The following is an 18,001-nucleotide window of genomic DNA, read 5'->3' as shown; positions in this document are numbered from 1 at the left end:
CCATCGAGTCTGCTCCGCCTTTCAATCATGGCTGATCCTTCTTTCCTCTCCTCAACGCCATTCCCTGGCCTTCTCCACATAACCTTTGATGCTGTGTCCAATTGAGAACCTATCAATTTCTGCTTTAAATACACCCAATGACCTTGCCTTCACAGCTGCCTGTGTTAATAACTTCCACAAATTCACCACCTTCTATATAAAGAAATTTCTCTGCATCACTCTTTTAAATCGATGCCTCTCTATCCTGAGCCTGTGCCCTCTTATCCTAGACTCTCCCACCAAGGGAAATGTCCTTTCCGCATCTACTCTGTCTAGGACTTTCAACATTCAAAAGATTTCAGTTTGATTCCCCCTCATCCTTCTAAATTCCAGTGAGTACAGACCCAGAGCCATCAAACGTTCCTCGTATAATAACCCTGTCATTCCTGGAATCATCCTTGTGAACCTCCTCTAGACCCTCTCCAATGCCAGCACATCTTTTCTTGGATGAGGAACCCAAAATTGTTCACAATACGCAAGATGAGGCCTCTCCAGTGTCTTATAAAGCCTCAGCATCACATCCCTGTTCTAATATTCTAGACTTCTTGAATGTTAACATTACATTTATCTTCCGCACCTCTGACTCCATCTGCAAGCTAACCTTTAGGGTGTACTGCACAGTTTACACGGATGCTTCATACGGACTCTGCATAGATGCTTTCAAGGCTTATCGAGCCCTGGAATAGTTTTGCTATTGTACACCAGTGGCTTCTTTGCTTGATTTAGTTCCTATAATTCTCAGCAGTAAATTGGAAAGCCAAAGCCCAGCTGTGGCTTAACCCCAGTACTGCACTGCTGCACACTTGTAAATGGCCAACTCCTGCCTCTGGGAAGATCAGCTCTTCAAACCTGGAGGAAAACAAAACAGGGAGAGGCTTTCGATTTATACTTTGGATGTCTAGAAATATAGTATCTAGGTGCATGATGCTGAGATGGATACTAAGCCAGAAAAAGCTGTCAGTGTTTGAACATTGAACTTCAAACCAAAATGTGGCTTTTGAAAAAATTGAATGCAGATATAGAAATTTGCTAATATCAGGCTGCTGACTCAACAATCCAGCACTGTGCCAGCAGGGAGTGTTAAGGATATACCCATAATCTCCTATCCTGTCAGAACCCATTGTACAAACAGGCTTCCTTGGCTCAGCTCCTGTGAGCGACACTTCATGTTGTGACTGGTTGTCTGTTGAATCACAACTCTCCCTTTTGGGCGAAAATCATCGACTGGAATTGGTTTATTACCGTTTCATATACCGAGACAGAGTGAAACCCTCGCCTTTCATACCGTTCACACAGATCAAATCATTACACAGTGATTGAGGTAGAAGCATGTAGAACAATAACAAGTACAAATAAAAATGCAATAATCAACATCAACTGTTTGTAGCACAAGCTTAAGGAAATGACCAAGGTTCTGAAGCCATAGGCATTAATTTTCACCCAGATGCAGCTGAATGCTGCAATATTGAATAGAGGATGAGCTATGGTGACCTCAATGGCCCTTTTTAAAATTTATTATTCCGCACCAATGCAAAGACAAGTATAGTGGCGAAGGGGAAGAAAATGAGATTACAGCAGATAGCTGCAGCTCATACAGCCTTTGGCTATGGGTTTCCTTCATTCTATATTGTAAGTAATCAAATATTAACACAGAGCGATGTTCATCATAGATACTGCTGCGAAATGAATTTGTAAAACGATAAGACGGGAGCTGAAACAACTGATCTAATGGGATTGGAATATTACCCAGTCTTGTGTCTCGCAGTACAGCTGTCAGCTGCTCAGGCTTCAGCACTCATCAAGTAGCTAATCATTTTTATTTTACACCTTTGATAAACTCAGAGACCCATTGACAGCGGAGGTGTAGATTTTGACAGACTGATATGAAATTAAACATTTAACTTGCATAATCAGGCCTGTCAGAATGATTTTGTTGGAGCAGTGTTGATGCTTGGCAAGTGGCCAGCTGCTTCTCAGACTGGCAGCCACTGCCTCTTGGAGTATAACATGCAAAAATCGGGTCCAATCATGCCAGTAACGAATGCGATTTCTTCACCTGTTTACCTTGCAGGTGTCCAGATAGTCACCCAGAACCACCGGTGTCTTTAAGAAATGGTGCGGGTGGTGGGCCAAGGAAGGCTTGGAGCTGGTTATCAATTACTAAGCTGGTGGTGGCATTATAGGGGTGACTTTTTGCTGAGGCCAACGTTATAAACCATTGAAACAGGCCCTTCAGACCATGCTGGTTTTCTTTCATCTAGTTCCATCTACCAGGTACCTGCATCACATCCCTCCCAACCCTTCCCATCAATCTACCTACTCAAACTTCCCTTGATTGTTACAAATCAACCTGTATTTACCACATCTGCTGGCAGTTCATTCTACAGTCGCACCATCCTCTGACTGAAGAAGCTTGCCTTCAGATTCCCCTTAAGTATGAAACCTTTCCCCCTAAATCTACGACCTGTAGTTCTAGTTTCACCCACCGAAGTGGGGGTGGAGGGGGACACTGCAGGAATTCACCCCATTCATAATTTTGTATACGTCTGTAAGAACTTCCCTCATTCTCCTGCACTCCAGGGAACTAATAATCAAGGATTAACTTTATTTGCTATATACATTTACATATATTATGAATTGGCCAAGGTGTGTTGGTGTGACATGCAACAAAAGCAACAATTGTATAGAATAAGGGATTATATAAAATATAAAGTTAAGGTCAAAATACAGATATGGAATAAAGCACATAAATACTAGCATGTATTTACAATACAAAAGGCTTTATAAAAAGTGATTTGAAGTGCTTGCAATGCAGTGACGGGGTAATAGATAGAGGGGGGTAGGGAGGGGTCTAACTAGAATGGTTGATCAGATTAACTGCCTGGGAAAAGAAGCGTTTAAGATGGCACCAGCAAACGCTACAAAAGGCAACATCCTCACGACAGTTCACAAAGCAATTCCTTTCACTTTTTTTTACAGCTTACATCACGTTTAATCAATGCAGATTGTAGATTTGGACTCTAATTCAGGTTTATGATGATGTGCTCTAGTCTCTCGTTCTCGTTCTGGTCACTCCATTTTTGTTACTACTTGAAATGAACACTGAGCTGAGCTGATGCCTTTTGATTTTGTTTTCCATATTCTGTGTTACCTAGAAACATAGAAAACCTACAACACAATACAGGCCCTTCAGCCCACGATGCTGTGCCAAACATGTACATACTTCAGAAATTGCCTAGGGTTGCCCATAGCCCTCTATTTTTCTAAGCTCCATGTACCTATCCAGGAGTCTCTTAAAAGACCCTTCTGTATCTGCCAACACCACTGTTGCTGGCAGCCCACTCCACACACTCACCACTCTCTGCATAAAAAACTTGCCCCTGTCAAATCCTCCGTACCTGCTTCCAAACACCTTAAATCTGTGCCCTCTCGTGTTTCACTCTGCTGCCGTTTGCTTGCTTTGGGGAGAGGGGTTCGATGCTTGATGTTTCTCTACGAACAGGTTGGTTCCATGGTTCTTCTTTGTTTTGTGACTGTCTGTGGGGAAGACGAATTTCAGGGTTGTGTACTGCATACATACTCTGATAATAAAAGTACTTTGAATATTTGAAGTTTTTTTGTTTTAATAGCCCTATAGGGCTTTCCCAACAGGAGCTTTTGTAAAAGGCAAGTTTGCAGAGTGTGTAGTATCTGTAATGATTTTTCCTAACTGCTTCTTTGTCACAGACAAGTCCTGCAGTGATGATAGACTGTAGTCAATGACTTTTTCTGTTGACCTGACAGTTCACTGTAGTTTTCACATATTCTGAGAGGACGCCGCACCAAACCAGACAGTTATGGCTGATGTGAGGATGCTCTCCATGAAGGCATTGTAGAATTGCTCCACTCTGGGGAAGATCGTATTTTACCAACTGGTGCAAGATGGGCATCCTCTGCAGAGCCTTTTTGTTTTAATCCATCCACCCTTTCCCTGTAACTCAGGACCTCATTTCCTGGCAACATCCTGGCAAGTTTTCTCTGCACTCTTTCCAGCTTATTGATAACTTTCCTTAGGTAGGTGACCAGATCTACACACGATACTCTAAATTCAGCCACGTCAATACTTGTACAACTTCAACATAGCATCTCCAACTCCTGTATCCAATGCCCCGAGTTATGAAAACCATGATCTCCACTGTCCAGGGCATGCTGTCTTCTCATTTCTACCATTGTGGACAAGGTACAGGAGCTTGAAGACATGAACTAAACATTTCAGGAACAGTTTCTTCACCACCTCCGCCAGATTTCTGAATGGTCTATGAACCAGTGAACACTTCCTCACGTTTTGCTCTTCTTGTCTGTTTTATATTTCTTATTGCAATGAGTAGCCCTTCGGACCGAAGAGTCTCAGGCCGAAACATTGACTGTACTCTTTTCCGTGGATGCTGCCTGGCCTGCCGAGTCCCTCCAGCATTTTGTGTGTGCTGCTTGGATTTCCAGCACCTGCAGATTTTCTCGTTTGAGAGTAGTTTTTTTAATAATGTATTGCACTCTACTGTGCCGCAAAGCAACAACATTCTCGACAGTATGTCAGTGATAATCGGACTCTAATTCCGACCCCGGGTGTCCACCTGCGGTGTATCAGGAATTAGGCTGTAAAGTTCATCCTATTTTAAATTATTATTTCCTAGATGCCAGTCAATGTAACATGAGGTTTCACTTTACAAATGTCTCTCCACCTTTTGATATCCTGCTTCTGTGGTAAATGTGTTTTATCCTTCCATCTCATTGTCTGTAAGAATGGGTGTGATTTTCATGTTATCCAAGTACTCAAACAGAACCCAATATGTTCCTTTATTCCAAAATGCAAATAGTCCAGTATTAGATTATTCGGTCATTACCATATTGCTATTTGTGACAGTTTGCTGCACATAAATTTGTTTTCATTTCCTTCCCAAGAAGTGGCAATAAGATGCTAAACTTGTGAAAATTGCTGGAGATTCAACTTCCATAAGTTATTCAGAACAAAGTTTGAGGTTGGGGGGGAATGAACAGTAGATCCCGAGCATCTGCACTGAGCGGCCAGTAGCGGTGGTAGTGGCTCACTCACTCGGACTCTGACAGAGGAAGATTGACCCTACTCCTGATACCCCACACCACACCATGGATAAAACAGAAAGTAGAAATGGTACTTCAGTAAACCATCACAAATTAAATTTATTGCTGTCAGAGTATGAAAGCATTGCTTCTTAAGGAACAAGTTTTAGTAATTTTCACAATGAACTGGGGCTTTATAAAGTATTAGTCAGACTGCACTTGGATTACTATGAGCAGTTTTAAGAAAGGATGAGCTGGTATTGGAGAGGGTCTCTAGAGGAAGTTCACAAGAATGATACCCAGAATTAAAGGGTTAACATATGAGGAATGGAGTATGGCTCTGGGCCTGTACTTGCTGGAGTTTAGAAAAGTGAAGGGGATCTCATTAAAAGCTATTGAATATTGAAAGGCCTAGACAGAGTGAATGTAGAGAAAATGTTTCCTATAGTGGGGGAGTTTACAAACAGAGGGTACAGCCCTGAAATACAAAGATGTCTTTTCATAACAGAGATGGGGAGGATTTTCTTTAGCCGGAAGGTGGTAAATCTATTGAATTCATTGCCACAGATGGCTGTGGAGGCTAAGTTAATGGGTATATTTAAAGCGGAGGTTGAAAGGTTCTTAATTAAAGTTCAAAGTAAATTTATTATCTCAGTACATAAATCTCTCCATATACAACCCTGAGATTCACAGTAAATACAAAGAAACCCCACAGAATTAATGAAAAGCCACACAGAAAGATGTGCAAAAAACAACAAACTCTGCAAATAGGAAAAGAAAGAATAATAAAAAATAAGCAATAGATATTGAGAACATCCTTGAAAGTGAGTCCATTGGTTGTGGGAACAGTTCAGTATTGGTGTGAGTGAAATTGAGTGAAGTTACCCCCTCTAGTTCAAGAGTCTTTTGGTTGAGGGGTAATAACTGTACCTGAGCCTGGTGGTGTGGGTCCTGAGGCTCCTGCACCTCCTTCCTGATGGCAGCAGTGAGAAGAGAGTATGTCTTAGATGGTGGGGGTCCTTGATGGATTCTGCTTTCCTGCAACACTGCTTTCTTATAGATGTGCTTAATGGAGGGTGGGAGGAGGGGCTTTATCATGATTAGACTGGGTTGTATCCACTACTTTTTGTATTCTGTTCCATTCAACGGCATTGGTGTTTCCCTACCAGGCCCTGATGCAACCAACTACTATACTCTCCCCCACTCATCTATAGATTGGCAAAGTTTCAGATGAGATGCCAAATCTTCACAAATTTCTAGGGAATTAGAGGCACTGCCATATTCCCTTTGTAATGGCACTTCTGAGCTGGACCCAGGACACGTCCTCTGAAATGTTAAACCTGAGGAAGGTAAAGTTGCTGACCCTCTCCACTTCTGATCCCCCGATGAGGACTGGCTCATGGGTCTCCGGTTCCCTCCTCCTGTAGTTAATAATCAGCTCCTTCGGCTTTCCGACATTGACTGAGAGGTTGTCGTTGTGACACCACTGAGCCAGGTTTTCAATCTCCCTCCAGTATGCCGATTCCTCACCACCTTTGATACTGACAACAGTGTTTGTTGTACTTAAGCTTGTTGATGTAGCACAGCAGCCGCCCTTAGCCTCAAAGCGAGTAGAACAGGGTGCACTTGTGCTGATGGTGATTGTGGAGATGTTGCCAATCTCAACTGATTGAGGTCTTCAAGTGAGGAAATTAAGGATCCATTTGCACAAGAAAGTACTGAGGCCTAGATCTTGGAGCTTAATGATTAGTTTTAAAGGGATGATGCTACTGAATGCTGAACTGTAGTCAGTGAAGAACATCCTGATGTATGCATCTTCACTGCCAAGAAGTTCCAGGTTTGAGTGAAGAGCCAATGAAATGGTGTCTACTGTAGACCTGTTACTCCAGTAAGCAACACACACAAAATGCTGGTGGAACACAGCAGGCCAGGCAGCATCTATAGGGAGAAGCACTGTCGACGTTTCGGGCCGAGACCCTCGTCAGGACTAACTGAAAGGAGAGATACTAAGAGATTTGAAAGTAGTGGGGGGAGGGGAAAATGCGAAATGATAGGAGAAGACCGGAGGGGGTGGGATGAAGCTAAGAGCTGGAAAGCTGATTGGCGAAAGTGATACAGAGCTGGGGAAGGGAAAGGATCATGGGACGGGAGGCCTCGGGAGAAAGAAAGGGGGAGGGGGGAGCACCAGAGGGAGATGGAGAACAGGCAGGGTGATGGGCAGAGAGAGAGAAAAAAAACAAACAACTAAATAAGTCAGGGATGGGGTAAGAAGGGGAGGAGGGGCATTAATGGAAGTTGGAGAAGTCAATGTTCATGCCATCAGGTTGGAGGTTACCCAGCCGGTATATAAGGTGTTGTTCCTCCAACCTGAGTGTGGATTCATCTTGACAGTAGAGGAGGCCATGGATAGACATATCAGAATGGGAATGGGACGTGGAATTAAAATGTGTGGCCATTGGGAGATCCTGCTTTCTCTGGCGGACCGAGCGTAGGCAAATTGGTGTGGATCCAAATCATTTCTCAGGCAGGAGTTGATGTGTTTCATCCCCAGCCTCTCAAAGCACTTCATCACTGCAGATGCAAGTGCTACTAACAACAGTCATTGAGGCAGGTTATTACATTCTTCTTGGGCACTGGGATAACTGAAGCCTGCTTGAATCAGCTGGGTACCCAAGACTGTTGAAGCAAGAGGTTAAAGATCTCAGTGAACGTTCTAGTCAGTTGATCAGCACAGGTCTTCAGTACTTGACGAGATACCCGGTGGGGGCCAGATGCTTTTCGTAAGTTCACCTTTCTGAAGAATGTCACATGTCACTTGGTTTCACTTTGTGTGAGGTAATAGCAATCAAGGCCTGCCACAGCTGTCAAACATCCTTCAGTGATTCAGGTTTGGTCTGAAATTGCCACTTTACACATGAGTTTGCTTTCTGGAAATCGTACCTGGACCTTTTGCATTTTACTTTGTCACCAGACCTGAACACCAATGATCTGGTTTTTAGCAGATTGCGGATCTCTTGGTTCATCCAGGGCTTCTGGTTGGGGATGACCCTAAATGATGATGTGGGGACACACTTGTCCATGACTGCTTTTATAAAGGCAGCGTCAAATGTGGCGCATCCGTTCAGATCTTCTGACAAGTCCTTGGACGTGGTCCAGTTCACTGACTCAAAGCAGTCCTGTAACTGCTCCTTTGCCACCTGCAGCCACCTCTTCATTGTCCTTATCTCCAGAGCCTTGCTCTTTAACCTCTGCCTGTATGCAGGTAGGAGGGGGGCAGCCAGGCAATCAAATTTCCTGAAATGCGGTCTAGGGATGGAACGGTAGGCATTCCTTTTGGCAGTATAGCAGTAATCAAGGGTGTTGGGACCCTGGTGCTGCAGCTGATATCTTGATGATATTTGGGCAGAGATTTCTTCAAACAGGTTTGATAGAACTACCCAGCCATCATTTGAAAGGTGTTGGGGTAACAGTTCTTGTCTGATGGTTGCAGCACTCAATATATTGGTGTTTGGCAGTATGTAACCTGTGGTCAGGATCACAGAGAAGAACTTGCTCGGTAAGTAGAACAGACGGCACTTAATCATTAGATGTTCCATCTAATGTTATATTAGTCAAGGCCTCAAAGGTTATGGGGAGAAGGCAGGAGAATGAGGTTGAGGGGGGGTAATAAATCACCCAAGTTGGAAAGGCAGAACAGACTCGAGGGGCCGAATGGCTAATTATGCTCCTATGTCTTATGGTCACACAAGGCTCAGAAACAACCAAATTCTTCTTTCTCTTATTGAAAGCAGTCAGTCTGCAAGAAGCAAACAAGAGAAAATCTGCAGGCTGTAACATCTAATTATTGTTTCAACTGTAAAATCTCAACAAAAAGTGATAAGGTTTATGTATTTAAAAATAAACTCATCCTATCTTTGACTCCTGATGAAGGGTTTCGGCCCGAAACGTCGTCCCTACCTCCTCCCATAGATGCTGTCTGGCCTGCTGAGTTCTGCCAGTATTTTGTGTTTTCATCCTATCTTTCTATGGTTTGAATATTGTGTTCCTTTCTGATTTCCACAATTTTGAACTCTGAGCTCAGAGTGGTACAGCACTGCCATCTGTTGACAGTTACAAGTATTGCTCAAACAAGAGAAACTACTTCTGAAGGGAATTCTGTGACTGTATCCCAAATCCAGTGGTAGGATTCACTGGAGGACAACTGCTCTCTAACTGCTTATGTAGTTATGGCATCTGTGGCCTGGTTGAGCTTCTGGGCAATGGTGATGTTCCAGGATACTTATGGTTGGGAATGATCACTATTGTCAGAGCAGGAAGAGGTCAACAGTTGGTCACCATTTGCTGGGGTGGGGAGAGAAGTGAGAATTGTTCTGTGTTTGCTACTGGAGATGTTTACTGTTTGGCACTTCTGTGGTGTGGATGCACTTGTCAGTCTACATCTGAGTGTAGCCCAGGTTTTGCTATGTGCAGACATGGGCTGCTTCATTAGCTGAGGTGTTATGGGAGGAAATGAGCATTCCCACTTCTGATCCAATGGGGCAAGGCTATTCATGAAATAACTGAAGATGTTGAGCCCAAGGTACTGCCTGTGCATCTTCTGCAGCGATACCGTGGGGATAGGCTGGTTGATCTCCAATAACCACAACCACCTTCCTTTGCGTAATGCATCTCAAAGGCAAAAGAATAAACTGCTTGAGGAATTTGTCAGGTTAAGTAGCAACCATTCAGGTAAAGAGATGGTCCATATCTTGGGTCAAGATTCTGTATCAGAATTGCTGTTGCTTGTCATTTGACTGTCAATGGCAATTATTCTCAGCACACTTCTAGAATCTCTTGGGTCCAATTATGGATCAAGATAAGATCTGGTCCTGGCCAAATCCAACTGAGTACCATTGAATGGGTTTCTATTGGTAGGTGCTACTTGATACTACTAATGTCAACCTTCCACCACCTTGCTGATGACTGAGTGGTAGTTAGCAGGGTTAAATTTGTCCTTTTGTTTGTAAAAGCAACCCAAGTTTCCATATTGTCAGATACATACTAGTATGGTAAGTGTTCTGGAATAGTTTGGCTGGAGGGTGCAACCACAGGAACGACGCCTGTCACTTAAAGCTCATTTGAGAAAGTAAATCATCTTGATACGCTTTCAGAAACCATCAACACACAAAACTGCTGCTGAGTTACAAAGAGGTGCATGAAAATATGGTCAAATGTTTAGTCAAAGGTTTAAGAAGAATCTTAAAAGAGAGGGGCAGATATTTAGCGAGGGTGTCAATACGTCAGAAATAAGCCTGGAACTTATAATATCCATGCTGACTATTTTGCCCATCTGCACAAATCCCACACTTCCACAGGAAGTTTGTGCATATCTACACCTTACTTATTCAAATGCCTATGTAAATATCTGCTAAACATATCAATGGTATTTGATCTGACCATCTCCTCTGTCAGTGTATTTCTGATATCAGCCTAGCTGTAAAACCTCGAAATGCTGCCATGAATGGGCTAGTGAGTTAAATGAATTGTTCAGTAGGTTTGACAATTACCTTCCTGTTCACATCCCCTCAGCACCCAATGCCTCTCCCCTGCCCTAGTTCTACAACACAGGCTACCGCTGACTTCATCCCCTCCTCCCCCTGCACCTACCATTCAAACCTCCACATACCAGCCATTGCCCTGATCTTTACCTCCCCTAGCCCCCCACCTCTCACCAGCTCCCCCAGTCATCTTTGCTACTGAGCAGGTGAGAAGGGCCCTGGAGAAACTCAGACACGGCAAAGAATTGGGACCAGATGGACTGAACCACAAGGTCCTGAAGGAGTGTGCTAGGCAGCTGTGTGGATTCTCCAGTGCATTTTTAATCTGAGTACCAGCCTGGAAATGGTCCCAACTATATGGAGAACATCATGTATGGTCCCAGTACCCAAGAAGGACCAAATGAAAGTCTTGAATGACTACTGTCCAGTGGCCCTGACCTCACACGTCATGAAGACCCTAGAGAAGCTGGTCCTATCTCACCTCCGACCCCTGGTCAGATCAGCCCTCGATCCCCTGGTGTTTGTCTACCAGGAGCACATTGGAGTTGACAATGCTGTCATCTACCCGCTGAACAGAGCCTCCTCCCATTTGGATAAGCAGGGCAGCACTGTGAGGGCATGCTGGGGGAAAAGCTCCCCTCAACGCTGGCTGGCATTTCCATTGTATCCTGGATAATGGGAGACCACAGTTTGTGCGTCTGCAGAGCTGCATGTCAGACATGGCTATTAGCAGCACTGGGGCTCCACAGGGGACTGTATTGGCTCCCTTCCTGTTTACCCTGTATACCTTGGACTTTAGATATAACACTAAGTCATGTCATCTGCAGAAATTTTCAGACTCAGCAACAGCTGGGTATATAAAGGGAGGACAGGAGGATGAATACAGGGCCCTGGTGGAGGACTTTGTCAAATGGCACAAGCTGAATCATCTGCAGCTCAACGTCAGTAAGACAAAGGAGATGGTGATGGACTTTAGGAAAACTAAGCCTGCACTGCTCCCTGTTACTATTGATGGTGAAGATGTGGATGTGGTGAGGACCTACAGGTACCTGGATGACAGACTTGAGTGGAGCACCAACACAGAGGCTGTGTACAAGAAGGGCCAGAGTCACCTCTACTCCTAAGGAGATTGAGGCCGTTTGAGAAAGCAGGCCTCTCCTTCTCATGTTCTACCGGTCTGTTGTTGCCAGTACAATCTTCTGCACGGTGGTGTGCTGGGGCAATGTGGGTGAGTCCAACAGGCTCAATAAACTGATTAGAAAGGCTGACTCTGTTATAGGAGTCAAACTGGACACACTGGAGGCTGTAGTAGAGGCTATGGAAAATCCTGGCAATTCTGGACAATATTTCTCACCCTCTGCATACTACCTTGGCTGAACAAAAGAACACTTTTAGTAACAGACTAAGACAACTGTGCTGCTCCAAAGAACCCTATATGAGGCTATTCTTACCCTCAGCCATTAGGGCTCTATAATGAGTCAAGCTAGAGCCAGGAAAGTGATTTCTCCTCCTGTTAGACTGTTTGAAGTAACTTTTTAAAAAATTATTTCTTAATTATCTTCTAATATTTGTATACCTGTGCACTTGTAATACTACTGTGACACTGCAATAAAGTATCTATATAAAAGAAGCTTTGCTATCAGATCCTCAACAGAACTCCTTCCTCAAATCTATGCCTTTTTTGATACTTCTGCAAAGGAAAAAGATTCTATCTACTCCATCTCTGCTTATAATTATATACACCTCTATCATTTTGTCCCTCACTCCAGGGAAAAGCCCAGCTTATTCATTCTCTCTCCATAACTGAAGTCCTCAGATCCAGGTCCTGCTGAATTTCCTCGGGATTCTCAATCCAGGAAACAGAATTCTAAAACTGAGGCCAAATTATGTCCTCTGCTTTATTTCACAGCCTTTCTGGGAAGAGAAGGCTTTTCCATTTTGGTGCCCCTTTGCACACAACTGTCAAGAATTTCAAGATCTCTGTTACATGCATCACAGAGTCACCCACACAAAAGAAATGAGCTTACTATGGGTGAAGAAAGGAAACAGTTATGTTGAACATTGATATCGCCAAGTCTGGAGGTGATACAAGTGAACTGAGCGGAGGAAGTAAAGTGGGGGCGGAGATGGGCCGTGTGGCAGAAGTGGTGAATGTACTTTATGTTCACAACAGATGTAACACGGATTGACCAACCTGAGGGAGCTGCAGTGAGACAGAGTGAGCCAACGTCGTCTGGAATGGGTGGGGGAGGGTAGCAAGAGAGTGTTTCCATGGGACAGGATAGAACACTGAAAGCGACCAAGTAGCTATGGAATAGTCTTGTATACTAATACTCAATGACAATCACCACCATGGGGACATAGACTGAGAATTGTTACAGTACAGAGGGAGGCCTTTCAAGGTTCAAAATAAATTTATTATCAAACTATGTATATGTTATCCTATACTACCTTTGTGATGGTTATTCACTTTCTAGGGCCCAGGAGGCTTATTGCTGATCTCAGCTTTCTAGCACAACAGCATGAACTTTCCAAAGGGTCAGAGTTGCTTTTGACAAAGTTAAACGCCTAACCAACATTTCTTGCTTACCTTCTTGTTGTAAACAGTGAGGTTTTGTAGGCCCATGTTTAATCATACAGCAACAAAACATACAGCACTGGCTAAGTTATTTACACCACTGTGACAGAGTTCAAGGAAGCTTGCAGACCAGATTGATTTTGTCACTTAGCACATCAGACGTGGTTACAGGTATGGTTGATCAATCGATAGTTTGGATATTTGTGTTTTCAGAGAGTCAGCTCTCACAGCATCAATTTTGGGTGCCTGGAATCTCTGTCCCCAGAAGATTTTAGGCCATCTGTGTGAATTGCTTTGTCCCAGCAAAGGCATTTGGAAGATCACATGCAGATAATGTCAACTGGTAGCAAAGCAGAATGAATAATAGAACTCACTGGAGATTGTTAGCAATGACAGAAAGATGGGGTACCAGAACTTTCTGTTACAGACATCTCGTTTGCCTCCAACTCGTTGGCATGTTATTTAGTTTTGTAAGAATTGTACTTGTGTTTGGAAATCTTTCGTAATTCAGAAATCTTTCATAAATCAGAAAGCCTATGCGAGTTTTAAATGTGTGTTAAGAGCTATTTGTCCAAATTTAAACATGTATCATTAAAAATAAAATAAACTTTATTTAAAGTACTGGAAGTACTTTCTTCTTGGTAGGGAGGGTGACTCACCACTCAAATAGTGGGTATTGACAGTTAGGCTTTGCTGCAGAGACTCGACTAGACAGGAAAGTAAGACAGTCTTTGAAGAGTAGGTTTATATAGTATAACCTCCAATAGTGAGGGTACGTATAGATAGATACCTACATATATTGGATAGGACTTTAAATTTTCTTTTGAGTCTAGGGCTTTGCGGACAAAGAGCACTACCATCACACCTTGAGATTCATTTTCCTGTAGGTATTTACAGGAAAAAGAAATACATACAATATAATTTTACAGGTAAACTACACAAGAACAGACAAAGACTGAGAAACATCAATGTACAAAAGACAAATTGCAAATAAAACCAATACTGGGAACCCAAGCTGTAAAGAATCCTTGAAAGTGAGTCGCAGTATCAGTTCGGAGTAGTAGTGATTGAAGTTATCCGCACCATTTCAGGAGCCTGATGGTTGTAGGGTAATAGCTGTTCATGAATCTGGTGCTGTTGGAGCTAAGGCTTATCTACCTCCTGCCTGATGGTAGAGTGAGAAGAGTGTGTGCCCTGGATGATGGGGTGCACTATGTAAATATACTCAATGGTGGGGAGGGCTTTGCTAGTGATAGACTAGACTACATCCACCCGCTGACTGCTCAGGCTGTGTGCTTAGCCCACTGCTCTACTCTCTGTATACACGTGACTGTGTGGTTAGGCATAGCTCAAATACCATCTATAAATTTGCTGCTGGTAGAATTGTTGGTAGAATCTCAGGTGTGAAGAGAGTGCACACAGGAGTGAGATATGCTAACTAACAGAATGGTGCTGCAGCAACAACCTGGCACTCAACGTCAGTAAGACAAAAGAGCTGATTGTGGACTTCAGGAAGGGTAAGACGAAGGAACACATACCGATCCTCATAGAGGGATGAGAAGTGGAGAGAGTGAGCAGCTTCAAGTTCCTGGGTGTCAAGATCTCTGACGATTTAACCTAGTCCCAACACATTGATGTAGTCATAACAAAGACAAAACAGTGGCTATACCTTATTAGGAGTTTGAAGCGATTTGGCATGTCAACAAATACACTCAAAAACTTTTATAGTTATACTATGGAGAGCATTCTGACAGGCTGCATCACTGTCTGGTATGGAGGGGCTACTGCACAGGACCAAAGGAAGCTGCAGAAGGTTGTAAATCTAGTCAGCTCCGTCTTGGGCACAAGTCTACAAAGTACCCAGGACATCTTCAGGGACCGGTGTCTCAGAAAAGCAGCGTCCATTATTAAGGACCTCCAACACCCAGGGCATGCCCTTTTCTCACTGTTACCATCAGGTAGGAGGTACAGAAGCCTGAAGGGACACCCTCAGCGATTCAGGTACAGCTTCTTTGCCCCTGCCATCCGATTCCTGAATGGACATTGAAGCTTTGGACACTGCCTCACTTTTTTAATATACAGTATTTCTGTTTTTGCACATTTTTAATAATCTATTCAATATACATAATTTACTTGTTTATTTATTATTATGTTTTATTTTATTTATTATTTTTTCTCTCTCTGCTAAATTATGTATTGCATTGAACTGCTGTTGCTGAGTTAACAAATTTCACGTCACATGCCGGTGATAATAGATAGATAGATAGATAGATAGATAGATAGATAGATAGATAGATAGATAGATACTTTATTCATCACCATGGGGAAATTCAACATTTTTTCCAATGTCCCATACACTTGTTGTAGCAAAACTAATTACATACAATACTTAACTCAGTAAAAATATGATATACATCTAAGTCACTCTTTCCAAAAGCATTAATAATAGCTTTTAAAAAGTTCTTAAGTAGTTTACTTAAATACATTAAATACAATCAACCCCGGCACTTTAACATATCTTACTCCTGGCAGTTGAATTGTAAAGCCTAATGGCATTGGGGAGTATTGACCTCTTCATCCTGTCTGAGGAGCATTGCATCGATAGCAGCCTGTTGCTGACACTGCTTCTCTGTCTCTGGATGGTGCTATGTAGAGGATGTTCAGGGTTTTCCATAATTGACCGTAGCCTACTCAGCGCCCTTCGCTCAGCTACCGATGTTATACTCTCCAGTACTTTGCCCACGACAGAGCCCGCCTTCCTTACCAGCTTATTAAGACATGAGGCGTCCCTCTTCTTAGTGCTGCCTCCCCAACACGCCACCACAAAGAAGAGGGCGCTCTCCACAACTGACCTATAGAACATCTTCAGCATCTCACTGCAGACATTGAATGACGCCAACCTTCTAAGGAAGTACAGTCGACTCTGTGCCTTCCAGCACAAGGCATCTGTGTTGGCAGTCCAGTCTAGCTTCTCGTCTAACTGTACTCCCAGATACTTGTAGGTCTTAACCTGCTCCACACATTCTCCATTAATGATCACTGGCTCCATATGAGGCCTAGATCTCCTAAAGTCCACCACCATCTCCTTGGTCTTGGTGATATTGAGACGCAGGTAGTTTGAGTTGCACCATATCACAAAGTCCTGTATCAGTTTCCTATACTCCTCCTCCTGTCCATTCCTGACACACCCCACTATGGCTGTGTCGTCAGCGAACTTCTGCACATGGCAGGACTCCGAGTTATATTGGAAGTCTGATGTGTACAGGGTTCACATAACCTGATTCTGATTCTGACACCATGCCAATGTCCATTAGAATATGGATGATGGGGTGCACTATGTAAGTATACTCAATGGTGGGGAGGGTTTTGCCTGTGATAGGCTAGACTACATCCACCCGCTGACACCATGCCAATGTCCATTACAACCATTCTTTCTACAAAGCTCTGCAAGGTATTCCCTCTCAAGCCCCCATCCAATTTCCTTTTGGTGGCACTGATCAATTCTGTTGGCATTACCCTTACAGACAATAAGTTCTAGATTACTTCAACTCTTTGCATGAAAAGAGACGTTATTGACCTGTCAGATACATCTTTAGTTCCTCCATTTTAATTCTGTTCCCTTTCATTGTCTATCAAATGGGAACAATATCCCTCTAGCTGTATGATACAAACTAAGAGGTTTAAAATGAAGTCAATCTTAGTGAAGGCTGGTGTCAAGTGAGGCTACATCATTGTCCCTAGTATTCTCAACACCCCTAGCTGAAACTCTGCTTCTCCCCTCAGATTTCCTACAGGAGTGGAACTGATGCCCAGAATTAATGAGAATGTGTAAATATGTACATTAAGAAACCAGATCCCCAGAACTTCAGTACTCGAACTGTACCATGCATACGATCCTACTCTTTGGCATACTCTGAGATTGAGCTCCAAGGCATCACCAATTTGTTCACATTAGAGGGGCTTGACAATCATCTACAAGATGAAGGTTTCCAACAATCAACTCTGCTCCACTATAAAGGTACGCAGTGTAATCCTATAAAATATGGAGCTCTACTGGTATCTTGGGAGCCACCATTTGGGAAAGACGAGCGTTGATGACAATTCACCACTGTTTTCAATGCACCAGCATAATCTTTGATCAATTGAGGAAAAGCATATTTTAAGGTGAAGACCCAAGATCTACTTGAGCAGTAGTGACTTCTGGTCTCTCTCTTTTTTTTTGAAATTTGCAACTGGCATCTCAAGACACTGGAAAAATACCAGCAACAAATCTCCACACAATCCTCCACTTTTCTGGAAGGATAGGTAAAATCAACATCCTGTTCCAGGCCAACATCTCAGTACTGACCCCGATTACATCCACTCAGCTCTGGCTGGATCACACTGTTTGCCTGCCTGCCTGCCTGCCAGCAGCTCCCCAGGCAGGCTCTCACCAGCAAGCCCTATCATGGGAAACAATTAGCGGGCAGACAGGGAAAAAAATAATGAGGGATCTATTTGAAGAAATGCAACATTTCCCCGACTGTTGGAAATTTCTGGCTCATGACAGCTCCAGTAGAAAGGGAGCATTTGGAACCTAGTGCCCATGCCCTGGATCAATAGTGCCAGAGTGCACCTCCTGTCTCATCTCCAGAAACGCCTCTGCATCTGATGTTGGCCTCCTCAAAAACCTCAGATTCAGAGTTTAAAAAGTCATCTGAGCACAATCTAAGAAGAAAAAGACTAAATGCTGTTTTGTTTGGTAGGATTAATGACCTTCCCTTTGCTTGTT

This window comes from Hemitrygon akajei, chromosome 5, assembly GCF_048418815.1.
Source record: "Hemitrygon akajei chromosome 5, sHemAka1.3, whole genome shotgun sequence".
In the NCBI taxonomy this organism is placed as follows: domain Eukaryota; kingdom Metazoa; phylum Chordata; class Chondrichthyes; order Myliobatiformes; family Dasyatidae; genus Hemitrygon; species Hemitrygon akajei.
The sequence above is the reverse complement of the archived record's forward strand: the minus strand, read 5'-3'. Positions refer to the sequence as shown.